The sequence below is a fragment of the Schistocerca americana genome, chromosome 1, assembly GCF_021461395.2.
Source record: "Schistocerca americana isolate TAMUIC-IGC-003095 chromosome 1, iqSchAmer2.1, whole genome shotgun sequence".
Classification (NCBI taxonomy): domain Eukaryota; kingdom Metazoa; phylum Arthropoda; class Insecta; order Orthoptera; family Acrididae; genus Schistocerca; species Schistocerca americana.
This window is the reverse complement of record NC_060119.1, coordinates 116,218,515-116,246,339: the sequence shown is the minus strand read 5'-3', so window position 1 is coordinate 116,246,339 and position 27,825 is coordinate 116,218,515.

The following is a 27,825-nucleotide window of genomic DNA, read 5'->3' as shown; positions in this document are numbered from 1 at the left end:
GTTCAAAGGAGGGCAGCTTGTTTTGTATTATAGCGAAATACGGGAGATGGTGTCACAGACATGATACGTGAATTGGAGTGGCAATCATTAAAACAAAGGCGTTTTTCGTTGCGACGAGATCTTCTCACGAAATTTCAATGATTTTTCTCCTCCGATTGAGAAAAAATTCTGTTGGCACCCACCTACATACGGAGAAATGATCATCACCATAAAATGAGAGATATCAGGGCTCGCACAGAAAAATTTAAGTGGTCGTTTTTCCCGCGTGCCGTTCGAGAGTGGAACGGTAGAGAGAAAGCTTGAAGTTCGTTCATTGAACCCTCTGCAAGGCACTTTATTGTGAATAGCAGAGTAATCACGTAGATGTTGATGAAGATGAATAATAACAATAACAATAATACTGGGTACACCATAATAGTAGCTATTATACAGGGTGTTACAAAAAGGTACGGCCAAACTTTCAGGAAACATTCCTCACACACAAGGAAAGAAAATATGTTATGTGGACATGTGTCCGGAAACGCTTACTTTCCATGTTAGAGCTCATTTTATTACTTCTCTTCAAATCACATTAATCATGGAATGGAAACACACAGCAACAGAACGTACCAGCGTGACTTCAAACACTTTGTTACAGGATATGTTCAAAATGTCCTCCGTTAGCGAGGATACATGCATCCACCCTCCGTCGTATGGAATCCCTTATGCGCTGATGCAGCCCTGGAGAATGGCGTATTGTATCACAGCCGTCCACAATACGAGCACAAAGAGTCTCTACATTTGGTACCGGGGTTGCGTAGACAAGAGCTTTCAAATGCCCCCATAAATGAAAGTCAAGAGGGTTGAGGTCAGGAGAGCGTGGAGGCCATGGAATTGGTCCGCCTCTACCAATCCATCGGTCACCGAATCTGTTGTTGAGAAGCGTATGAACACTTCGACTGAAATGTGCAGGAGCTCCATCGTGCATGAACCACACGTTGTGTCGTACTTGTAAAGGCACATGTTCTAGCAGCACAGGTAGAGTATCCCGTACGAAATCATGATAACGTGCTCCACTGAGCGTAGGTGGAAGAACATGGGGCCCAATCAAGACATCACCAACAATGCCTGCCCAAACGTTCACAGAAAATCTGTGTTGATGACGTTATTGCACAATTGCGTGCGGATTCTCGTCAGCCCACATATGTCGATTGTGAAAATTTACAATTTGATCACGTTGGAATGAAGCCTAATCCGTAAAGAGAACATTTGCACTGAAATGAGGATTGACACATTGTTGGATGAACCATTCGCAGAAGTGTACCCTTGGAGGCCAATCAACTGCTGATAGTGCCTGCACACGCTGTACATGGTACGGAAGCAACTGGTTCTCCCGTAGCACTCTCCATACAGTGACGTGGTCAACGTTACCTTGTACAGCAGCAACTTCTCTGACGCTGGCATTAGGGTTATCGTCAACTGCACGAAGAATTGCCTCGTCCATTGCAGGTGTCCTCGTCGTTCTAGGTCTTCCCCAGTCGCGAGTCATAGGCTGGAATGTTCCGTGCTCCCTAAGACGCCGATCAATTGCTTCGAACGTCTTCCTGTCGGGACACCTTCGTTCTGGAAATCTGTCTCGATACAGACGTACCGCGCCACGGCTATTGCCCCGAGCTAATTCATATATCAAATGGGCGTCTGCCAACTCCGCATTTGTAAACATTGCACTGACTGCAAATCCACGTTCGTGATGAACACTAACCTGTTGATGCTACGTACTGATGTGCTTGATGCTAGTACTGTAGAGCAATGAGTCGCATGTCAACACAAGCACCGAAGTCACCATTACTTTCCTTCAATTGGGCCAACTGGCGGTGAATCGAGGAAGTACCGTACATACTGTCGAAACTAAAATGAGCTCTAACATGGAAATTAAGCGTTTCTGGACACATGTCCACGTAACATCTTTTCGTTATTTGTGTGTTAGGAATGCTTCCTGAAAGTTTGGCCGTACCTTTTTGTAACACCCTGTATAGTTACTGCTGTGAATGATGTCAATTAATTCATTTATCTCTTTCGAAGCGAATAATGGAGCAATTTCTGAGCTACTCGAGATACTATCTGCAACTTCGAGAAGGCATTTTCTTGAGATATTTAGCAATTTTTACGAATTTGTCTCACTTTCATCATCAGCGATGTACAGGACAAAGCATAACATACATGTTTAGTGATATACTACGTGAGGAACCTGTAGTAACCTCTACCGCATTAGTGCTACTAATTGAGAAAAATTAATGATTGATAACTTATATATAATGGGCGTTCAAAAAGAAACGAGCCGATGGTTTCTTACAGAAACCAGTACCTGTATGTCAGAAGTATTGATCCTGTCTGCTGAGACACTTGTCCCACTGTGACACAAGGCGCTGAACGGCTGTCTCATAAAATTCCCGGGGCTGCGATGTTAACCAGTTCCGCACGTACAGTTGGACGTCGTCGGCCGAGGTGAATCATTTGGTCTCAGAGCCTTTTTAAACGGGACCAAAAATGGCGTAATCAAAGGGAGAGAGGTCCGGACTGTATGGAGGGTGGCCGAGAACCTCCCATTTGAATTTCTGCAGGAGTGCCGCGACTGTGCTGGCCGTATGAGGCTTTGCATTGTCGTAGAGCAGAATGACCCAACGGGTGAGATTGCGTGCTCGATTTGATTTTATCGTTTGGCGAAGGGTGGTCAAAGTTTGCGAGTAACGCTGGGCATTCACTGTTGTCTCGTGCTGCAGGAAATGAGTCAGAAGGACGCCATCATGGTCAAAGAAGAACGTCAGCATAACTCTTCCTGCACTTGTGTGGACGACGACGTCCAGCTGTACCTGCGGAACTGGTTAACATCGCAGCCCCGGGAATTTTATGAGACAACCATTCACCGCCTTGTGTCACAGTGGGACAAGTGTCTCAACAGCCAGGATCAATACTTCTAACATACAGGTACTGGCTTCTGTAATTATGCCTCCAGCCCCTTATAATCAGTATTAGAATCTTACAAAATTGTGATAATAGCAATAATCTTTTGAAAATAATTTAGTTTTTACTCCTCAGAAAATTTCATTTTGTCTTCAGGGGAAATTACCCCCATGATGGGAAACACTGACTTAAGAGGATTAGGGAAGAAGAGCCCATCAACTAAAGTCCACACACCGACTCGGTCGTAGACAACAGCCACAGTAAGAGCATGCAGCTATGGCTGGTCTAGGAGATGTTACAAAAATTTGTTGCTATGCAGAGGTGCTAACCATTACATCACCACAGCAATATGGTTAGCACATCTACACGAACTGCCCTAACACAAACTTCAGTTCACACCTTCTGCTCACTTTTCTCCTTCTTAAATCGTCAGCCGGGTTCAAGTCCAGGCAGCGGCACAAATTTTATTTCATTTCTTCAGCTTCTATGCTTATGGGAGATAAATTTGAGACTCATATGCCTCAAGGAAACTGTAATTCCATCAGCCTGAAGTACAGGCAGGGTCTGCCCATTACGTACAAAGCTTGGGTGCTATTCCAGTACCGGAACGCCTCGGCAATATTGACGATTTAAGTTGGGAAAAATGGGCTGAAGATTAGAATTGAAGTTTGTGTTAATGAGAGCATTAGACTACGATAGTACGTGCAGCAGTGCTAATGGTTCAAATGGCTCTGAGCACTATGGGACTTAACAAAAAATGTTCAAATGTGTGTGAAATCTTATGGGACGTAACTGCTAAGGTCATCAGTCCCTAACCTTACACACTACATAAGCTAAATTATCCTAAGGACAAACACACACACACCCATGCCCGAGGGAGGACTTGAACCTCCGCTGGGACCAGCCGCACAGTCCATGACTGCAGCTCCCTAGACCGCTCGGCTAAGGGACTTAACATCTGAGCTCATCAGTCCCCTAGAACTTAGAACTACTTAAACCTAACCAACATAAGGACATCACACACATCCATGCCCGAGGCAGGATTCGAACCTGCGACCGTAGCGGTCGCGCGGTTCCAGACTGAAGCGCCTAGAACCGCTCGGCCAAACGGCTGGCGCAGCAGTGTTAGCCATACTACTAAGGTGGTGTGATGTTTAGCACGTCTGCCTAGTAAACACGTCTGTCTAGTAAACAGGAGACGTGGGCTCGAGTCCCAGCCGTGCCACAAATTTTAATTCATTTTTTCTGCTTCTATCAGAACCTCATTAGTTTCTCGATGAATAAAGAAACAGTTTTGAGTTTCACAACTCTGAGTACACTTTCTACTAGGCAATATTCATTACATGTCCTGGTTTTCAACAGAATGTTACTGAACTGATACCTCTGTCTGTTTCGCAGGACAGGTCGCAAGTTAGTTTTGCAGACACTTTTCTTTCTAGCGGATGGAAAGTGGGCCAAAGGACGTAACTTAACTCTCTTACCCCTCATCTGGGGCACTCTTGCAACAACAAGTCTGGGATGATCATTCAACTGTGTCATACCCCTTACATCTTGAGACACCGCAAAGCGGTTTGGAATTTAATCCAGAACACTGGTATTTGTGTGCTGATTAGGAATCTTATGCCACTTGCCTCTCTTGCTTTTGAAGGCCAAATGCTTACAGTGGAATTTTCTATTATTACGTCCGACTCAAAGACCACAGCTCAAGCATGTGTTAGGTACCTGTACATCTACATCTGCATAATATTCCTAAAGCCGCGTAATGGTGTGTGGCGGAGGGTATTTCTGGTACCAGTAACGGATTCCCACCCCACCCTCTCCCACTCAGTTCCATTCGTGAATGGCGCTTGGGAAGAATGATTCTCGGTAAGCCTGTGCCTTGGCTCTAATTTCTCGAATTTTCTGTTCGTGGCCATTACGCGAGATGTAGGTGTGAGGAAGTAATATTGTGTCCCACTCTTCCTGAAAAGTGCTCTCTCTCTCGTAGTAAGCCTGTTCATGATGCACAATGCCTCTCTTGGTAACGTCTGTCAATGGAGATTGTTCAGCATGTTAGTAACGTTCTCTCGCCGACTACACGATCCCGTGACGAAACACATCGTTCCTCGCTGGATCTTCTGTGCATTTCTAGCAGTCCTACCTGGTAACGATCCCGTACTGATGAACAATATTCAAGAATCTATCGAATAAGTGCCTTATTAGAGTCTTCCTCAATATTCTTCCTATGAATCTCAGTCTAGCACCTGCTACTCCTACTACTTGTTCAATGTGGTCATTCCGCTTAATGTTGCTCTGGATAATTATTCCCACATATTTTACGGCAGATACTGTTTCAAGCAGTTCCTCAATAATAGTGTTGTAGTACAGCACTTGCTTTCTTTTCCTATGTACACGCAATGTGTTACATTCATTTACGTTCTGAGTGAACTGCCAGAGCCGGCACCATTCACCAGTCCTCTACAAATCTTTCTGCAAGTCTGGCGTTGCTACTTTCTTATAGACAACGGCATTATCTGCAAGCAATCATATCGTGCGTTCGACGGCTTCTACTATCCAGTAGTGGTTTAACCAATAACGGACCTATGACACTACCCTGGGGTACTCGGGAATTACCCTTACATCTGTATACTTTTTTCCGTTAAGAGTGACGTGCTGATTTCTGTCTGACTTGACCCTGGATTTCCCGCTAATCGCTGAGCGGTCGCTTTATCATTAGGCTACCCGGCCACAGCTCATGGCCAATATATCGTCTACTATGAGTCTACAACCTGTACTCGTACATCCATGTACTGCAGTGCTAGTGTTGTTCCGAAGTTCGACGCTATATTCCTTCGGACATGCACTGAAATATCGCACTTGCCGTACATGCAAATGGACCACCACTGCAACGCTAACGATGATACAACTAAAACACGTATTCTAGTTGACAGGTTATGCCATGACGTGCCTACTGACAATAGTTCTTATCATTTTTAATTACATACCGCATTAACATCAACTTATTTGTGCTTTTAGCTCACACTCATTCAGACTGTAACCAGCACTGATCATAGATTAGTAAACCGACAGATATGAACAAAAAAATGATTGATCGTATTTCATTGATGGCCTAGAGAAGTGCGGACGCCGAGTTGGAAGTCTTTTCGGCTGACGCCACACTGGGCCATCTGCGTGTTGATGATTATGAAATGATGACAACAGCAGAAGAACCAGTCACCGAGCGGAGAAATTCTCCGACCTGGCAGGGAATCGAATCCAGGTCTGCTGAATGGCAGTCAGATTCGCAGACTACTCAGTTAAGGGGGCGGACTAATAACTACATGGTTCTTCGCTTTATTAGTGTAATTGTGTATAACGACCTTGTTGACACCGTCAGACAGGTAAACTTAATATAAGAGAATATTTGAGAACACAATGTAATATTCGTTGTTCATCTCGGTGATGCCTACTGTGCAATGACATTACCGGCCATATGAACTTAATATTACAGAATATTTGAGAAGACAATGTAATATTCGTTGTTCATCTCGATGATGCCTACTGTGCAATGACATTACCGGCCATATGGTTTACTGTGCATCATAGAATTATTTATCACTCAGTAAGTGTAAACATATTTGATAGAATGAATGGTTTAATTTTAAATACTGTATGTTTACGATTCAAGTTGGCAATTTTTATACGACTTACTGCACTAAGTTGACTGATTTGACGCTCTTGCATTTACTGTACTAGTCTTCCGAAACATATTTCATGTTATTAAAATGTGTACCATGTCTGCTTTAGGGTCTAACTACGTGCTGTCCATCGGCTGTCTTGCGACCACCTGTTATCGTCCTGCCGGTAAAAGATCGTCAATCGCTAGCGCTAATTGTCCGGAGACCCTCTCCATAACTGCTTAGCGGAAACTCTTCACAAACTTCTAGCTTTTTGTTCATATTCACTCAGACTCGAAAACCACTTACTCGTAACTCTCTGTGATGTTTCACTGAGTGTCGGGATTCTCCCAAGCCCTCGTTAGGTTACAGTATTCTGTTGTACACTGAGATAACAAAGCTAGTGGGACTGTGATATGCACGTATACAGATGGCGGTAGTTTCACGTACACAGAGTATAAAAGGGCTGTGCACTGGTGGAGCTGTCGTATGTATTAAGGTGTTTCATGTGAAACGGTTTCCGCACGAGAGGGCTTAACAGCTTTTGAACACAGAATGGTGGTTGGAGCTAGAGACATGGAACATTCCATTTCGGAAATCGTTACATAATTCAATATTCCAAAATCTCCAGCGTCAAGAGTGTGCCGATAATACTACATCTCATGCATTATCCCTCACCACAGACAACACAGTGGCCGACGGCCTTCGCCTAAAGAGCGAGAGCAACGGCGTTTGCGTAGAGTTGTAGCTGCTAACACATACGCAACACTACATGAAATAACCGCAGGAAGCAGTGGTAGACGTACGACGAACGCATCCGTTAGAACAGTGTGGCGATACTTGGCGTTAAGGGGCCATGGCAGCAGACGACCGACGCGAGTGCCTCTGCTAACAGCACGACATGGAATGCAGTGCCTCTCCTGGAATCGCGACCATATCGGTTGCACCCCGGACGTCTTAAAAACCGTGGCCTGGTCACGTGAGTCGCGATTTCAGTAGCTAAGAGCTAATGATGGGTTTAGATTGTGGCGCAGACTGCACGAAGCTACAGACTGCAGTTGTGGAAGCCGGTGGTGGCTCCATGATGGTGTGGGCTGTGTGTCGATGGAATCTACTGAACCGATCACTGACTGGGAATGGTTATGTTCGGCTACTTGGAGACCATTTGAAGGCATTCGTGGATTTCATGTTACCAAACAGCGATGGAATTTTTATGAATCGCAACAGGCCATGTCACCAGGCCACAGTTGTTTGCGATTTGTTTAAAGAAAATTTTGGACAATTCTAGTGACTGGTTTGGCCACCCAGATCGCCCGACAGCTATCCCTTCGATCATTTATGGAACATAATCGAGAGGTCAGATCGTGCTCAGAATTCTGCACCGGCATCATCCTCCCAATTATGAATGGCTATAGAGGCAAGATAGCTCCGTATTTGTGCAGTGGAGTTCCTGCGAGTTATTGAGTCCGTACCACGGCGTGTACCTGCACTACGATGGCAAAAAGGAGGTCCGAAACGATACTACGGGGTATTCCGTGACTTCGGTCACCTCAGTGTAAGCACGTCCTCGACCGCTCAACAAACATTAACACTACTGGCCATTAAAATTGCTACACCAAGAAGAAATGCAGATGATAGACGGGTATTCATTGGACAAATCTATCATACTAGAACTCACATGTGATTACATTTTCGCGCAATTTGGGTGCATAGATTCTGAGAATTGAGTACCCAGAACAACCGCCTCTGGCCGTAATAACGGCCTGGATACGGCTGGGCATTGAGTGAAACAGAGCTTCGATGGCGTGTACAGGTAAAGCTGCCCATGTAGCTTCAACATGATACCACAGTTCATCAAGAGTAGTGACTGGCGTACTGTGACGACCCAGTTGCTCGGCCACCATTGACCAGACATTTTCAATTGGTGAGAGATCTGGAGAATGTGCTGGCCAGGGCAGCAGCCGAACATTTTCTGTATCCAGAAAGGCCCGTAAAAGACCTGCAACATGCGGTCCTGCATTATCCTGCTGAAATGTAGGGTTTCGCATGGATCCAATGACAGGTAGGGCCACGGGTCAGAACACATCTGAAATGTAACGCCCACTGTTCAAAGTGTCGTTAATGCGAACAAGAGGTGACCGAGACGTGTAACCAATGGTACCCCATACCATCACGCCGGGTGATACGACAGTATGGCGATGACGAATACACGCATTATACGTGCGTTCACCGCGATGTCGTCAAACACGGATGCGACCATCACGATGCTGTAAACAGAACCTGGATTCATCCGAAAAAATGACGTTTTGCCATTCGTGCACTCAGGTTCGTCGTTGAGTAGACCATCGCAGGCGCTCCTGTCTGTGATGCAGCGTCAAGGGTAACCGCAACCATGGTATCCGAGCTGATAGTCCTTGCTGCTGAAAACGCCGCCGAACTGTTCGTGTAGATGGTTGTTGTCTTGCAAACGTCCACATCTGTTGAATCAGGGATCGAGACGTGGCTCCACGATCTGTTACAGCCATGCAGATAAGGTGCTTGTCATCTCGACTGCTAGTGATACGAGGCCGTTGGGATCCAGCACGGCATTCCGTATTATCCTCTTTAACCCACCGATTCCATGTTCTGCCAACAGTCATTGGATCTCGACCAACGCGAGCAGCAGTGTCGCGATATGATAAACCGCAATCGCGATAGGCTACAATCCGACCATTATCAAAGTCGGAAACGTGATGGTACGCATTTCTCCTCCTTACACGAGGCATCACAACGACGTTTCACCAGGCAACGCCGGTCAACTGCTGTTAGTGTATGAGAAATCGGTTGGAAACTTTCCTCATGTCAGCACGTTGTAGGTGTCGCCACCGGCGCCAACCTTGTGTGAATGCTTTGATAAGCTAATCATTTGCATATCACAGCATCTTCTTCGTGTCGGTTAAATGTCGCGTCTGTAGCACGTCGTCTTCGTGGTGTAGCAATTTTAATGGCCAGTAGTGTACTTTTTAGGTTCAGTTCCATCAAGGGTTTCTCCCGGGACTCGTTAGGTTACATGGGGCACTATGTCATTGCTCAAGAGAGTCAACGCAGTTTTCCACAACTGAAATCATGACTAGCGTCTGGTGCTGTTAGACAGTTTGAAGTGAAGCGATGCGGGTGCCGGTGCAGAACCGGTGGCGTAGTGGGCAGGGCAGACGGCCCATTAGGGTGGACGCCGGCTGTCTTGTCGGACTAATCACACGTCGAGCGGCGGATAAATTACTGATAGGCCGAACCCGTCCACGGTGAGCCAGCTAGCTGCGGGGCGACGCCACACAATACATCCCAGTCTGGCCGCGTACAATTACGCGTGTAGCCAGGGGTACGGTAGGGGGCGGTCGGCAGCGCTTCACGACACAGCCAGCCTGTTATTACTCTCTGTCTGCGAAACTCCTCGTTCACGATCCGAATGTGATTGCACGCTGCGAGACATTCGAGTAGTAGCCCCATGCTCTTTAAGACGGTACTGAAAGGTTTGGATCTACGTTGCTCTTCCTTTCATAGCATACGCAACACAAGTACCACAGGATACATTCTTTTTACACTCCTCTCGTCTCTACGTGGTCTTTACTACTGTGCTGACTTGTTAAAATGCATGTACTAAAAACTACTCTCCGACTGCTGTACAGCAGTGTGTACCTGTGTATGTGTGTGTGTGTGTGTGTGTGTGCTTGTGTCTGTCTGCGTGTACAAGGAAGATAGAGAGGGAGAAGATACTTTATTTCATGGGTCTCCGCCAAAGTGACTGGAACCGTAGCGCTAGCTAGTTTAAAGAAATCCCCGAGTCCTCTATTTTGTTTTTGTTGCATACCTTCATTCCAAAATCTTTTTAGTGTGGAATAATAAAAAGTGGAAAAAAGTTAAGATAGTGGTTTCAATGATTCAGGTATCCTATACACACTGAGGCGACAAAAACCATGGGATTATTATATGTTCGCAGCTCGTGGTCGTGCGGTAGCGTTCTCGCTTCCCACGCCCGTGTTCCCGGGTTCGATTCCCGGCGGGGACAGGGATTTTCTCTGCCTCGTGATGACTGGGTGGTGTGTCCTGTCCTTAGGTTAGTTAAGTTTAAGTAGTTCTCAGTTCTAGGGGACTGATGACCACAGATGTTAAGTCCCATAGTGCTCAGAGCCATTTGAACCTGAACAAATATTTATTATAAGTAAAACATATGTCGTACCTTATGCTTAGTACAACAATGACGGTAGATTTTTATGTCCGTTTCATGTCCATTGAGCGCTCTTTTATATAGCTATTGTCGTCTTGAGTCGCCCATGCGTCGTCACGATAAGTTATAACAGTTCTTCTTTTTACACTTCACTCAAACTTAGATGGAACACGTTTTTATACATTCAGTAAAAATTAGACCAGACCGCCACAAACTTGCGTCCGTCTTACTTCAGAAAAATAGTACAAGTGTTTTGCGCTCAAGGCTTCATTTGTTCTCCAGCGAACAAAATAGTGAAGGATCGCATATCGATCCGTATTCTTTTCAGTTTATATTGCCGCTCAAAAACGACGAATTACATTATTTAGGAAATTCCACAGTCGTAATGCGACGCCTTATTATACATTAATCACAAGTATTCGCCTTCTGGCTGAAAATGTTATCTATTTGCTGTTTTAATGAAGCCAAAGATAGCGAATATCACAACACATCACAGGTCTGAACAGTACTATGCTCAACGAAGTGAACAATGATTTAAAGATGGTGCAATGTTAACAGAGAATTTCTATAAATATCAAACAGGTTAATCAGTTAACATGTTAATGCGTGACGTAGGGAAGTGGCGTGTTCTTTCTCTCAGCTCTGGGCAATAAAAGTCAACAAAATTAACTAGCTCCCAATAATGATTTCTACAAATTAGGTGCGCATTGCTGCAATCTTACACCAAACTACTTCTGCTTTTTTTTAAAAAATCCATATGATACAAAATTTATATTCCTTTCACATTTGAATATACTCATCATAATCATCCTAGCTGTCCTTTACAATAAATCTTTCTTCATCTAACAGATACAGTCACAAGTCAAAACAGCAGTACTGAACACGTCCGCCACCTAGCACACTTCATCTAAGAATGTGTCAGACTGCTCAGAGGCAAAGACTCTGCCACTACAAGAGCAAAGATTGTTCAACAGTAACGTAATTTGCTCTCTCTCTGACGTGCACATCGACAATATACAAAAACCAAAATGACGTGGCCGCCTCACAATATAAACTTGTAAGTAAGCTGTTTATGTGTTTGTATGTTGGCAGCATTATGTAGCGCTCTGCATTAATAACTCTGACAACGCTGTGCGCACTCTGGAGGTGAAGAGACTCCGTGGCTGGTCGCACTGCCAGTTGGAAGTTCACAGTCAGCGGTGATGGCAATTGGAGGTGAACAGCCAGCAGTGATGGAATTTGGAAGTGAACAGCCAGCAGTGATGGAAGTTGGGAGAGAGCAGTCAGCAGGTTAGAGATCAATAATTAGCGCTGTTGGAGGTTTGCAGTATTAGCGCGAGCGGACGGTCTGAACGTATATCCGTCATTGAGATTTCTTACTGATGATTATATAATTTTTTAACTGGTTGTCACTTGATTAAGGTAAAATTTCGTAAATACTTTGTTTGCTCTGCAACAAAATCTTTCCTTTGCTAACCACATGCCTGTTAGTAGTTAGAGGCTTCTGAAGTTAGAATCTTTTATTTAGCTGGCTGTATTGGCGCTTGCTGTATTGCTGTAGTTCGTGTTATGAAGATTTTTGTGAGGTAAGTGACTTATGAAATGTGTAGGTTATTGTGAGGATCTCTTCTAATTCAGGGCCATTCTTTTGTATTAATTATTTGAAGTCAGGTTATCAATTTTAAAGCAATCAGATCGCGTTATCCTTGTATATTGTGTGGAATTAATGAATAGGAAAAGTTTGAGTTCTGTTTGTCAGAGCAAGTTCTGTAGGTCAGTGTTGAAACGATAAAGACAAGCTAAGTGACAGTACGTTCAGTTTCACTCAGCATTTTAAGCAGATTCACTTGCATTCAATTTCAGTCAGCAGTTTCAGAACTAAATTAAGAAGTTTCACCTTCTCAGTTATTGCAATTTAAGTAAAAACTTAGTTTCAAACTCTTCAAAATCGATTCTGAAAATCCACTTCCCACTGCTAGTTTTCCAAGTCCGGAATCAATTTTCGCTCCTATGTAAATGCAGCCGATTTTGAAACGTGCTTGGGTCGTCAAGTTAAGTCTTCTTTCAGAATAACTGGTTAATATGGACTTATTGGGCAGTGAAGGAGGAGCCGAAATGTTAGACTGAGCATGAAGCTGTCTACTTGCAATGTTTAAGTGAAGACAAATATCGATTGTTTTGATCGAATCAGAAACTGGATCAACTGTGTTCCAGACGTCATATTTAACTGGGCTGTCAAATCCGTTTCAGGCCTTAAAACGTTAACAAAACAGCGAGAAACGGTTTCGGAAATTCCGTCGTCGTCTTTCGGAAGAAGTGTCGCATGTAAACGTAGTGACAGCTAAGAGACACACAACACTGCGTGTAATAACCGCAAAAATAAATGCGGGACGTACGGCGAACGTATCCGTTAGGACAATGCGACGAAATTTGGCGTTAATGGGCTACGGCAGCAGAAGTCTGAAGCGATTGCCCTTGCCAACAGCACATGGCCTGTAGGGCCTCTCTTGGTATCGTGACCTTATCGGTTGGACTGGAAAACCGTGACCTCTTCATATGAGTCCCATTACAGATGGTAAGAGCTGGTGATAGGGTTCGAGTGTGGTGCAGGCCTCACGAAGCCATGGACCCAAGTTGTCAGCAAGGCACTGTGCAAGCTGGTGGTGACTCCATAATGTGTTTACATCGAATGGACTGGGTCCTCTAGTCCAACTGGACCGATTATTCACTGTAAATGGTTATGTTCGGCTACTTGCAGACCATTTGCATCCATTTATGGACTTCATGTTCTCAAAGAAAGGCGGAATTTTTAAGGATGAAAGTGCCCTCATCACCGGGCCACAGTTTATCACGATTGGTTTGAAGAACATTCTGGACATTTCGAGCCACCCAGATCGCCCGAAATGAACCCCAACGAACATTTATGGGACATAATCGAGAGGCTAGTTGGTGCACAAAAACCTGCACCGGAAACACATTCGCAATTATGGACGGCTATAGAGGCAGCATGGCTTAATATTTCTGCAGGGGACTTCCAACCACTTGTTCAGTCCGTGCCACGTCGAACTGCTGCACTACGCCAGAGAAAAGAAGGTCCGACGCGATATTAGGAAGTATCCCATGACTTACGTCACCTCAGTGTAACCTGCTCCCACTTGAGTACAACGCGCAGAATCACGGGAAACTGACAGAAAATTCCTTCTTCGTGATGTTCAATACGGGCATCACAGTGGCATGAACGTCGCTTATGCCTTCAAATCCTTGATTCTTCACGTGAATTTTTGCATTTTGTCTTTTTCTGGTAGGTTTGTAATGATGACAGCAAGTGAGCGTCTTGCAGTTCAATCAAGTAGCAGCTAGTGTCCATGCATCGTTGTTTTTGTTCGTGTTCAAGTTGAGCGGTATAAACTTTGCGCTTGCTTTTCTCGTCTTCAAAACATTCTGCAGAATGTCGTGGACACTTGATTTATAGATGTGGCTTCATTGGGATTTAGGACACAACAACGTTGACACACTACGCCTGCACGCCCTCCGCTAGTTAACTGACTTGTCGGCTGTACATTTAGTTCCTACAGTTGTTAGTTCAAGCTTCCACTGTAGTTATTACGCTGACATCGATTTTACGCCTGGAATAAAATCATTCTAGGAATTGTCTTGTGGTGGCAGGATGTAACACGAGTTTAAAAAAAATGGCAAAGAACCTAATTTAGAGCGACGAGACAGGAATAGAAACACCATTACGAGAAAACCTTTCAAGGCGATAAGGAAGGAGAAGAGGAAGAAGGGAGACGCAAATAGAAGAGGAGGTTGACATTGTTAGATTCCTGGGATTGAGCTTGATAATAAATTCAATTAGGGGAAGCATATCACAGACTGCCGAAGTACCTAAACAAATCTTTATTTGCAACACACACTTTTTGTTAGACATACTGTAACAGTCCTTTATACTTCCAGTTACTTAGGATTTAAATGGACCGTGTACGTAAAGTTCCCCGTTTTGCGGGAAAGGCATCTATTCCGAAGAAACGTAAGTGTCCCTCTAACAGAATCGCCAATGCTAACAGCTTTTACCAATGACAATAAGAAAATGAATTTCAGTTAAAGTAAAATGAAAATAAAGAATAAAATCAGATCACAGTAGTCAGCAAAATTTGGAAAAAGTTATGAATTTAGTTAATCATCAAAGAAAATTACCGGCCGTCAGCTCGCTACATAAGCAAAATTACTGTATCTATAATTACTGATTTGTATTACTGGTAAATTTATGTACGAAAACTTGGTGTGCTATCAGGAGCACAAAATTGTTAAATATTAAGTTAACACAGCTTCAAAATGGACAAGTCACAGTGATCAAATACTTTCCAATTACATCGCCAAGCGTAAAAGCAATTTAGTAATGAACAGAGAAGAACAAAATTTTTTTAGCTGTCAATGGTGACGTAAAATGCAAAAATCGTGACGTCACTCGCTGTAATGCTCAATGTCGTTTGTTTTGGGCGTAAGGCTTTTATACTTCTTCATTACCAAATGCTGTCACTTAAACTGAAAAACCTCATAGTGATTAGACCCAATGTAGAATAATCACTTTCATATAATTTACTGTTACGTAATTTGCAAAATTAATTTTCAACTGCAAAAGTATGTCAAAATTCGAGAAACGATTTTACTGACTTGTTGACCTAAAATAACATTTTCACTAACGTACATTAACAGTTACTGAAAATCTCTTTGTACAATTATTATTCGTTCAAGACTTAACAAACACTTCTGACCGATTGCAGTTGTGTAAAATGAAAACTTATTCATCACTGACAAAAAAAAACAAACAGAAATTACCTTTTATTGAATTTAAGCACTGCTTTTAAAATTGCTGTTCAAATCACTAGACGTAGGCACTTTGGTAAATTGCTCTCTTTCAAACAATCAAGACTTTAGTTAAAGTTACTTCTTTCAGTATAGAAAAAAGTTACTCACTGTTTAGTTATTTTATTTGACTTAATTATTTTATAGAAAAAATTGGAACTGCTCTTTATTTACTAGAATTTTTTCAGGTTAGTAATAATGGATAGAATGGAACCTACTTTGGTAAATCGCCTTAGGTAGTACTGGTAATCAACACATTCAAATATCTTGCTATTAATCAGTCACAAAATTAACTACGACACTGGATAGTCATCTACACGTCTAATCAAACAGTTGGTTAGATCTTATTTCGTTAGATGTGTCTTATAAGGAAACTGTGACTGCACATCCTTTACTAATCTTGGGCAAGTAGACACATGTGTACTAATTTCCACTTTTTGAAGGTAGCTCATCTCCTCTTCTTGGTGGATCTTATTTCGATTTTCCACCTTGCAGCTGTAGTCCTCTCTAAGCAGGTGGTCTGAAAAAGTAGTCTTTACCTTTCCAAGTCTCGAACTTCTATAGGTTTCCTTGAGGCTAATGTATATTCCCCTGCCAGACTGACTTATGTGGAATTTACCAGAATTACATCATTTTTCGTACTCCCCTCTTCTCCAAAGCTGATCTGTTGTCCTTACCATTGCAAAATATTTTCCCAGAGGCGTTCTGCATATAAATTTACGTTTAAATTTCCTGGAACCAAGCTTTCTGGTCACATTCAGATGAAGGTTTCTAAATATGGAACTGTGCATTATTTAATAAGGCCTTGGTATGGTAAAGAAGAGAGGAGACCAACAGTTTTTGCTTTATTATGCACTATGGGGTCCATCAAGGCAAGAGTGTAACATCTGGTCGATGCTATTTGTTTGACTGTTTGTAACTGAGATGGAATTTGCTATCATTCATGAGGATGGATATTAGGCAATGTATCTCTGAACGAAGGGCGGGATGTCAGTGGGTCATTGAGGCGTCCTCTGATACCCTTCCCTACGAGTCATGACAACGTTAGCGCGTAGTGTTGTTTTATAGCCACAATTCATTCCTGCAAATTATGACAGTAATAAGCTTTGAAAGAAACTAGATCAACATAATCTTTTTCGAAATCCTTGAATGGCACAGAATGCAATCATTCACATTTTAAAAATAATAATCACTATCGTAACAAGGGATGTGAACCAATATTGATTCGGGGATCTCAGAAGTTGTACATGTATTTTGTACAGCCTTACTTGCCACGTTCTAGCTAAAATGTTGCCTCATTACACTTTTATGGGGATTGTATGGTCGTTCCAAAGTCCAGCTGAACGACGTGACTGTAGAATGCTGCCCTGAAAGCACTGGTATAAAAACAGAAAAACTGAAGATACCTAAGGTTGTGGAAGTTGGAACCGAAAGAAGCGTACTCGAAAAAACTAAAAAGTAACTGCCATGGGGAGGAACTTTTATCATCGACGGCATCATTTGTCATCAAGACGATGAGGAGGGATCTTCCGTGTGAAGTGAAAACGTGCTTCGTTTCTCCGATCACCTCGCCGAAACTGCAGGGATTTAAGGTGACTATCTCGACTCGAACGCTGCCGGAGCAAACCGGTTTAGCGATTAGACCGTGAGGGCGGACTTACACAACGGTACACACACTGGCTGTCAGAGCGACGTTAAGCAGCTAATTTGCATAATGTTCTCGGGACACGGTGGAAAACTTCCGTAAAGTTCCTGGGGTAATTTACTTCGCATGCTTTCACGCTGGCTTTTCAATTACTGCCCAGTCAAAGTCCAGAAAATTAGTCACCTTTCAAATATCTTAAGTAATTTATTGCGTTTCGCCCTCGGCGTAGGGATACAACTATACAAAAGATTAGAGGAGATATCGGATAATAGGCTGCAAAACTGCGAAAAGGGGCAATTTTTCAACGTTTTATACTGCATCAAAATTGACGCGTAAAACGAAGCATACAGTGTAAGAAAAGTAGATCAGCCTTTAACATGCCTTGCTGATGGACAATGAAACGACCACTATGTCGGAGACCTCATCCAGGTAATCCAGGTAAAACGCAGTAAACGAAAATAAAGATGAGCAGTCAGGAATTTGAATCCTGCTCATTCAGAGCACGAATTCAACGTCTTTCCATAGGAATTTGTATTTGATATCTGGTACGAACGTACTTTAGATTGGGGACGGCCAAGGACTCTGATCGCCTGCAATAGCCTTGCTAAAGTGCGGAGTTCTTTCACCCGGCTGCACACTCCCCCCACTACAAAGCCATGCAGTCTGAGTAGGAAGAGGGGGAAGGAGGAACCTTCACAAGGGCTGCATTTGGATGAGACTGCAACTGCACAAGGAACACTGCCTGTCTTGCATGCTTCATAACTATAGGTCACAAACAAAAAAATTTCCAGTGTTATTTCATTACTTTTGGCATTCTGAAGACATAATAAAATTTTATATTGGATCAAACTGTGGTCATATGGACAAACACTAACAATTTCCAAGATTTTTCTCACTCAGGTTGCCTTGTAATCTTGACTCAATTAGTTTTATATTCTAAAATCGACTTCAAGCACATATGAACATTATATTACGTTTGCAAATCCATTATGGAGAGAAACTCTTTCTGTAGAACTACCGAAAAGTTTAGTCGTAAGCGAATTTGTCTTTTAAACGAGATCTGCACTGCAGATCTGTCTGTTCTGCCTCTACATGTACAGGCACTTTCAACTGAAACAACAAATAGCCTAGGAAAGTGCTCATTGGCAGGGGCCTCGAAGCGTTTGTAAGACTATTCCTGGTTCAAATGGCTCTGAGCACTATGGGCCTTATCAGCTGAGGTCATCAGTCACCTAGAACTTAGAACTACTTAAACCTAACTAACGTAAGGACATCACACACATCCATTCCCGAGGCAGGATTCGAACCTGCGATCGTACGGTCGCGCGGTTCCAGACTGAAGCGCCTGGAACCGCTCGGCCACTTCGGCCAGCGACTATTCCTGTAATTCTTTCAAAACAACAATGAATTCTTCATTACTCGCATTTCCCGTAACGCAAGTGAGCCCAGGGAAATGTAAGATTTTTTCGTAAGAAATTGCTCCTTCTACAAAGCAAAAAATTTTGAATCCATCCCGATCCAACCAGAAACAAATTGTTCCACACATAGCAACGTTTTATTGTGGGTAGTGAGTAGTCAGCTCCAATTCAGAGGTCGGCAATCTATTGTGGATGTCCTGAATTTCGTTCCTGCTTTCCTTTTCAATTCAGAAACTCAACAGTAGCAGGTCATAATCGAAACATCGATCAGGCATACTCCTTGACTTAACTAATTTTCTTGCAGCAATGTACAATGTCTCCATACTTCTCTTTCAGTTCCATCAAAAATTGTTGCAACTGACGAATTAACAGTGTGTGCGACTTCAGAAAATTTAGTATTCATACCAGCGATTTTATCACGTGCTTCTTGACATATGGTGAAATGAATCCCATACAAATCTACTGACGATCGTTGTAAACTTTTGTTCTTTCATTGTCAACTAAATCTTTAAATTGCTTCTGCATGGTATTTTAATGTCGTTCAGCAGCAAATCTGCGGTACCCAGACGCAATGGAAATATCTTACAGACCTTATCGACAATATTATAGGAACGGGGATTAGAGACCTGATGTCATAGTAGCAACTACGATTCTGAAAGTTAATAGATCAGTCAAGAAGGCTAGGAGAGTGTTTCTGCTAGATACAGCAATAAGTACTAAGTCACATTCATTTAGAAAGTGAATCGGCCCCATTTAGTTCCAGTAAGATCGATGCAGAGGAATTACGGGCAAAGTTTAAGCAGGTTGTAAATCGTGGTCTGAAGAGTTACGTGCATAGCAAGTGGATAAAGGATGGAAAAGACCCGCCATGGTTTAATATCGAAATTCAGTGGATACTGAGAAAGCAGAGGCCGTTGGACTCTCGGTTAAATCATGTCAAAAGAAAGTCAGTAGAGATTCGTGCGTCTGTAAAAAGATCTATGCGCGAAGCACACAACAATTATCTCTAAGACTTCCATTCAGGCCTTTGTTGACCAGTCTGGTGTGGCAGTTGAAGAGGGCAAAACGAAAGCCAAAGTTTTAAATTTCACGTTCAAGAAAACGTTGACACAGGAGAATAGTAATAACATCCCATCATTTGACCATCGAATAGATGCCCGTACGGACGACATAGTACGGTAATAAGTATACCTGGCGCAGAGAAACAACTAAAATATCTGAAAGCAAATAAATCACCAGGTCCGGATGGAATCCCAGTTCCGTTTTACGAAGAGCACTCTACGACACTGGCGCCTTACCTAGCTTGCAATTATCGTGAACCTCTCGCCCAGCACAGGGTCCCAAGCGACTGGGAAAGACGTAGGTGACTACTGTATGTAAGAAAGATAAAAGAACGGACCAGCAAAATTACACACCAGTATCCGTAAATTCTGATTGCTGCAGATTTCTTGAACGTATTCTCAGTTCGAATATCATAAATTTGCTTGAGACTAAGAAGCTTATGTCAACGAATCAGCATGGTTTTAGAAAGCATCACTCGTGCGAATCTCGGCTTGCTCTTTTCTCAGGTGATGTAATGAGGACTACGGATGAAGGGCAACAGACGGATTCCACATTTCTAGATTTCCGGAAAGCATTTTACACGCTGCCCCATTACAGGCTGTTAACGAAGGTACGAGCATATGGAATACATTCACAAACATCTGAGTGACTCGAAGACTTCTTATATAATAGAACACCCAGTATGTTCTCCTCGACGACGAGTGTTCATCAGAGACAAGGTTATCGTCAGGAGTGCCCCAGGAAAGTGTGATAGGACCGCTGTAGTTCTCTATGAACACAAATTATTTAGCAGATAGGGTTCTAACACATTCTGCGTGGTGTCTATTTGTTCTATATCGTGTCTCCCTACCACTTTCGCTCAACGACGCTCTTAGCGTGTTTTTTAGGGAATTGACTAGTTTGAACCTGGTAAGGAGACGCCAGACCACACATGACATGTAGAATTCAGAAGAGTTCAGTGAGACTAGCGATGATATAACCAAATACTTAATGATTTCAGCGTCAGCTCCACTGTACTCGCTGTAAAAGAATCTTAATACTAACTAAATTTAGTGTAAGGGGTTCAAGGCTTTCCTATTTTTAGTTAGCTGGTAAAATAACGTCGAAAAAGCAGTTAAGTTTACCAATGGAAATTTTATTCTACTCACAAAACATCGTTTATAAATTGCACTATTGATAAAAGGAAATGTTTTAATACAGGATGGTAAAAACCAACTGCGTTCAACAAGAATGTGAACGAATATTCCCTGAATGGGTTTCCAAGTTCTACAATGGACTGAAGGATGACCTATGCCATATGACATCTATAATCTAGGTTTAAATTAAGTTTCACAAAAGAGAAAACTATCAAAATGGTCTACAGTGACCCTCAATCATCTTTAATTACTTATCTAACTTGCCGTAAATTACAGTGGCTGATGTGGCTTCTCAATAACTATATAACAGGAAAATCATCGCGTTTGAGATTTTTACTTCAAGTGGCAAATGTGAACACCATGAGCTTTAATTGACGATCGACACTAGTATTACGCAAAAAGGGGGTGTAACAGATGAGACTTCTGCAGTTCTGAGTGAAGCTTTATGCGCTGTTATGCGGCATCGCATGCGTTCATTACCTTGTCGGTGTTCGTCAGGGGGCGACGGGCAGCACAGCTCCGCTCACCTCGCTGTCTCGGAAGTAACTCCTTCCTAACTTCTCCTTATTACAATTTACCGAAATTGGTTTTAAAAAAAAATATCTGGCTGTGTTTCCATCTGACCAATCAGGGTCTCAATGTTAACCTTAAGCTCCACCTACAAAAATTCTGTCTATCCAATGAGAAAAGTTATATTTTTCTTGGTGGGGCAATGTTTTTTAAAGTTTGCAACGTAACAGAGACGCGAAAAAGTCTCACGCTAAAACTTGCGGGTGGTGTAGCCCTAGCAGCCGGCCGGAGTGGCCGCGCGGTTAAAGGCGCTTCAGTCTGGAACCGCACGACCGCTACGGTCGCAGGTTCGAATCCTGCCTCGGGCATGGATGTGTGTGATGTCCTTAGGTTAGTTAGGTTTAAGTAGTTCTAAGTTCTAGGGGACTTATGACCACAGCAGTTGAGTCCCATAGTGCTCAGAGCCATTTGAACCATTTTGTAGCCCTAGCAGTTGGCTGGCGACATGGGTGTCCGTCCGTCCCTTATCGTAGGGCCTTCCAGCTTAACACGGTTCTGCTCTCGGCTTCTGTTCTCATTTCTCCCCTCGGAACTGCGTCTGTCCCACGGTGGGAAGGTATTACATGCATTTAGGCATTCTTGTGTTAGCCTGTGGTATTCCATTTGCTTACTCGTTACTCGTATTACTTTGGTTAATTTAATGTCACGATTTATTCGGAGCTATGTGACATACTACTGGATTTGCTTATCATGTCAGGGTTTTCATTGAAGGTGTTGGATTTGCCTGACACCTTACAGGGTGGGCAGCGATCTGCGGTTGTTTGCTGATGATGCTGAGGTATTCGGTAAGCTGCCGAAGTAGAGTGACTGTACGAAGTTACAAATTTCCAGTTGGTGTAATGAATGGAAGGTAGCCCTAAAATGCTGATGAGCAGGAGGATGAAACCTGTAATGTTCGGATACAGTATTACTGGTGTCCTGCTTGACACAGACAGTCAAGTCCTTTAAATATCTGGCCATAATGTTGCAAAGCGATATGAGACGGAAGGAACATATGAGAACTGTGCTAGGGAAGGCGAATGGCCGACTTCGGTTTGTTGGGATAATTTTATGAAAGAGTGGTTCACCTCTCAAGGAGATCGCGTATAGGACGCTTGTGCGACCTATCGAGTATTGCTCGAGTGTGTGGGATCCGTACCAGGTCGGATTGAAGGAAGACATCAAAACCATTCAGAGGTGGTAAAAATTGCTGTTTTGAACAGCGCGTCGCAGCGCGTAGTGTGAAGCAGTCGCCCTCCGTTTCTTGCGGTGGCGCCGCTGTGGCAATCGCAGCTTTGGTATCTCCGTCTGGTGGGAAAGGGGAAAGGTTGCCTGTTCACGTGCATTTAAGGGGCGCGATGAGCTCGCCAGTTAGTGAGACTGGGGTGAGTCTGGGTCAGTCTGGGTCAGTCTCTCGTCCCCAGCATGCAAGTCTGCCTCTCGTCCGCAGTTGTGAGTAAGAGAACTCAGCGAGTGGTCGCTCGGTCGGGGCTTAGTTACTGCATCTGACTGTGCGCGTTAGGCCGCCAGTCTGCTCGAGTTTGCTCAGACAGTGGTCAAGGCGGTTGGATCGATCGGTCGGTCGGTCGCGCACTGAGACACAAGATGACTTGTCCGTCTTGAGTGTCGGCGCATGTGAGGTCGCCACGTGAGTGCAGTGGGCTGCGCCGTATAGTGAAGGGGCAGTTGCTTCGCGGTCGACACGAGAGCAGCAGGAGTCAACCCTACGACATCTGTCTGGCCGGTGCGAGCTGCGACGCCGCGGTGTAACTGTTCTCCGAGCGCTTCTGGGCCCCTTCTGTTACCATCTTGTGGAGATTGGCTCGGTCCTTTCCTGGAGCAGTGATGTCTTTTTGCCAGTGGGCGTGTTTCCTCTGCATGGTTGGGTCCGAGCCAGTATTTCCGCCGTCGTGTGTCTGGAAGTGAATGGGAGACGCACCAGCAGGGCAGTCGGGGCGTAGCAGCAATCGTGGACGGAGCAGCAGGCAGTCGGTCGGTTGGTACGGACCAGGGAGACGGGAGATCGGAGCGCCTTCCTGCGTCCGTTGAAGCGGCTGGCAACGGACGGTTCGTGAGAGCGATTTGGGTGTGCTGCGCCAGGTCCTCTCGAGAAATCCCAGTTTATTAGAAGTGATTGGTGATATGTTGTGTGATTTACTCTTGTTAAATTTTACTGGTTTTCTTGGTCAGTCTCTCGTCCCCAGCTTGATCGTCTGTCTCTCGTCCGCATTTGTTAGGCAGTTAGTGTCTGTCGGTCGTTAGTAGCTGCCTCTGTCATGTTTGTCGGATTCGGTGTGTTAACGAATTTATTGCTTGGAGTGTAACGACCTAATTCCTGAAACATGTTTTGATCTTGCCTATCATTATGAGAGGCGGTATCTGTGTACTGTAGAGCATATTTACTTGTTTGGTCATCCCTGTAGAATTTTATATAAGATTGCCTTTCATGGGTTTTTATTTAAATGATCATTTTAGTATATAAAGTTGCCACCCTTTCACGATCCGCGATTGTTGTATTCTTGTTTATCCCACCTCCTCCACGACAAAAATATGTGCTGCGTCAAGCTGGGCACAAAACAACATCACTATTACATCCCAGCGAGAAATAAAGCTCGCTATTTTTGTAATCATTTAGTCATGGCAACTTTATGGACATGGGATGGTGATTCTCTAATCCAGCTGCTGATAGTCTGCGACGAGTGGTGTGGGATGACAGAGAATGTTGCGGGGAATCCATTACTTGTTCTCGAATGGCAGTCGCAAACCTGAAGGGCTTATAACATGCTTGATGGACGGTATGGGGAACTTGAGGTGATCAGGCGTTGGCGACCTGAAACCTGACGATAGGTATGCCTGTCCTCACGTTACTACGCAGACTAACGCTGGACTGCTGTCACATCCGAACGCCCCATAAATACCTATACTGCACGATTCTACAACCCGGTCAAAGAGACTCGCAATGATTGCTTGGTTGGTTTGTGGGCTGATAACACTGTCTCACAAGTGTACGCCACATCTCCGTATCCTTCACAAAGATCATTCAATGTCTGACGCTGTTCGCACGCGTTATGTACCCAAACGTGCCTGGTAACAGCACTAAACACCAACATTACTAATTCACTCTGATGGCCATTCCGCTTGTCACGAAGAACTGGAACTCCGCTCATTTGCATACCCGCCTTGGGGTGCATGTGTTCGAAATTCCATTGCTATCCGACCACTTCTTCTGGCTGATTCACTTTTTTGTCAGGTGGTGTAAAATAGATGGTTCGATGTATGCGCAAAAGAGGAACAGAAACGGGATAAGCATTTAACGCCCAGGGAGATTAACAGCAATTGAAAAATATTAGAGAAAACACGCCACGCCCTGGGTGGATGCGCAGAATTGAAACGGAGAAAAGTAGAGGGTGAGCCAAAAGTCACATTACACGTCAGAAACCATTCAGGAATGGGGAACTTGTCTATCGTTTACGGTATATACCGAACATGGGCTCCATCTTAGAATCGGGTATCTTGAATGTAAGTCAGTCTTTTTAAATGAAAGAGGGTCGTGTGATATATCAAATATAATATCATCACTGAGGGTTGAATAACACTTAGGCGGTGTTTTGTTCAACTGATTTTTATTTGTATGAAATAGTTTTCGGCTTATTGGACCATCTTCAGATAACTACTGGCTATTGTTTACAAGGAGCTTGTGTTCGTACGAACCAGACACTAATTGTTGGTCCTACAACAAAGGCAGAAAACTCAGCTTACTAGAAGCACTTGAAATTAGCCAACACATAGCCCTAAATTCCCAGTTGGTTCTAAATGACCAATTGCAACTGAGCACATCACCACTCTTAAACTTTAGACAATACAGTAAACCTGCTATTAACCACAAAGTGTCCCAATAGCGAACAAATTCACACCCCAATAAATGTAATATCCCTTTTGTGCTTACATTCCTAACTGTAACTCAACTGTAACAATGTAATATTTGGTTTATATTAATGCATAATTTTTCTAATAACAATATGTAACTCCCAAAGAAAACTTTACTGTTGCACAACCAACAATTAGTGCCTAGTGCAAATGTTCACAACAAATACCAAAAAATTATGATTTTGTAATAATGTGTTTTCTAAATCATTCTAATAGTTGTCATACATGGTACTGACAAACCATAAAATGTGATTTATTATGTTAAAGAACAGTTTTACAGAACAAAAAGTCAAAACACCTGTTTGACAATTCCACAGACAATACCACAACTAAAGATCGTATGTAAGTGCGTTGTATCATAGTCCAGAATGTTTGGTTCGTAAGAACACAAGCTCCTTGTAAACAATATCCAGTAGTTATCTGAAGATGGCCTAATAAGCCGAAAACTAGTTATACAAATAAAAAAAATCAGTAGAACAAAAAACCGCCTAAGTGTTATTCAACCCTTAATATGGAATTGTTCTATCAAGAAGCGACGGAAGAATCCATAAATAAGTATAATATCATTTTCTGATAAGTTCATTCCAGTAAACAGATTCGAAGTAGCAGCTGTGGTTCAAAAGTTACAGCACATTTTGGTTGGAATTACAGGCTTGACTGTTCTCCATAAAGGAGTCATTTAATGTGTTCAATATGGTGCCCCTCTTGGTCAACGCACGTTTGAAGGCGCTGAATCCTTTCGGCATGCAATCGAAGAAGGATTTCCACAGAAATGCTGGCACACGCTTCGTCAGCGCGTTGCTCGAGATGGCGTCTGTTTCTTATATTCTCTGCACGTACAAGTTGCTTTCAATGACCTCACTGATCAAAGTCAGGTGGTGGGAGATTAGGTGATCTGTGTAGGCTTTCCACAGGGCCACGTCGGCTAATCCAATGACCAGGAAACTGATCATATAACCACTGACGAACAGCTGCTCCGTAGTGTGGTTGAGACCATCATGTTCAAATTAAGAGGGAGAGCCGTTATCTTCATTCAGAACTAACGGAAATACCACTTCAGGCAGAACTTCCAGGTAACGTTGAGCATTTAGATTCTGGCCAATGAAAATAGGTTCAATTACACGGCTAGACCATATTCCTCACCACACCATAATCTTTACGCCACCAACTAACTTCGAAGGTTCCACCCAATGTGGATTCTGGTCACACTAGTACCTGTGATTGGGACGGTTGACTGCACCACTGACAAAAAAAAGTTTTCCTCATTACTGAACAAGATACATTGTGCGAAAGAGGGATCTTTTTGAACTTGTTCTAGGGCCCACGTGCAAAATTGCAAACGTCTATCTGGGTCACCCTCTGCTAGGTGCTGGGGTAGCTGAATCTTGAATGATTGGCATTGATGAGAAAGAATTCGTACGATCGATGAGTGGCTGATTCCACAGTCTACCGACAGATGTCGTGTGCTGTAGTGTGTGCTCTTCACGAAGGACGCCAAAACCATTGATGATGTTGTCTCGTCAGCAGCACTTTTGAACGCCCATCTTCTCGGTATTTAGAAATTAAGAACGTCGTACTATTATGTGAAACTGGAGGTTTTTCCGGGTTCCAGCTGTTAAAATCTGCCTCCATGACGCGGAAACACGGTTCTCCAGACATCAAAATGACCTCAGTTCTCTCCTCCTTTGTCAAAGTCGCCTTCAGTTACCTGCAACAAAAGAAACTGTTATAACTTCTGAGATATAGCTGCTACTTCGAATCTGTTTACAGGAATGAACTTGTCGGAAGATGCTGATGTTGTTTGATATACGACACGACCCCATTCCATTTAAAAAAATTAACTCAGATTTATGATGGGCGATTTCAAGATGGCGCCCACGTTCGGTACATATCGTAAACGACGGACCACCTCACCCATATCTTACTGGGATACTGAGGTTTCTCCATTCATGCAGGATTTTTGACGTAGCAGGGTGTACTGCGACTTTCAACTCATCCTTTACTTGAAAGTCATGCTGCTATTTTTTCCATATGTCATATGAACTCCTAGACTGTTTTACCTTTCGTGTGTTGCGCAAATTCACCGGCTTCATCTGTACACATTAGGTGTGAAACCCAAAACAAACAGAAGAGTGTTACCATTCCTGCTGAGAAGACCGCCTCAATTGCAATATTCTAATTTATCATCTTGTATTCATAGACAAAACTAGCATATTTTTCCAAAGAATGAGATAGTGAAAAGAAAGCTTATCAGGGAACTGAAGCGCTGAAAATAAAGAGCTCTTACATATTACAAAGTGAACTATTACAATGCTGTCTTACAACATCTGATTAGAAAGCTTGCCAAAATTTATCATTTTGGAGCGTTTGCCTCATCTTGGTACGTAGAACAGAAAAATAACTTTATTAACTGCCAGGTGTAATT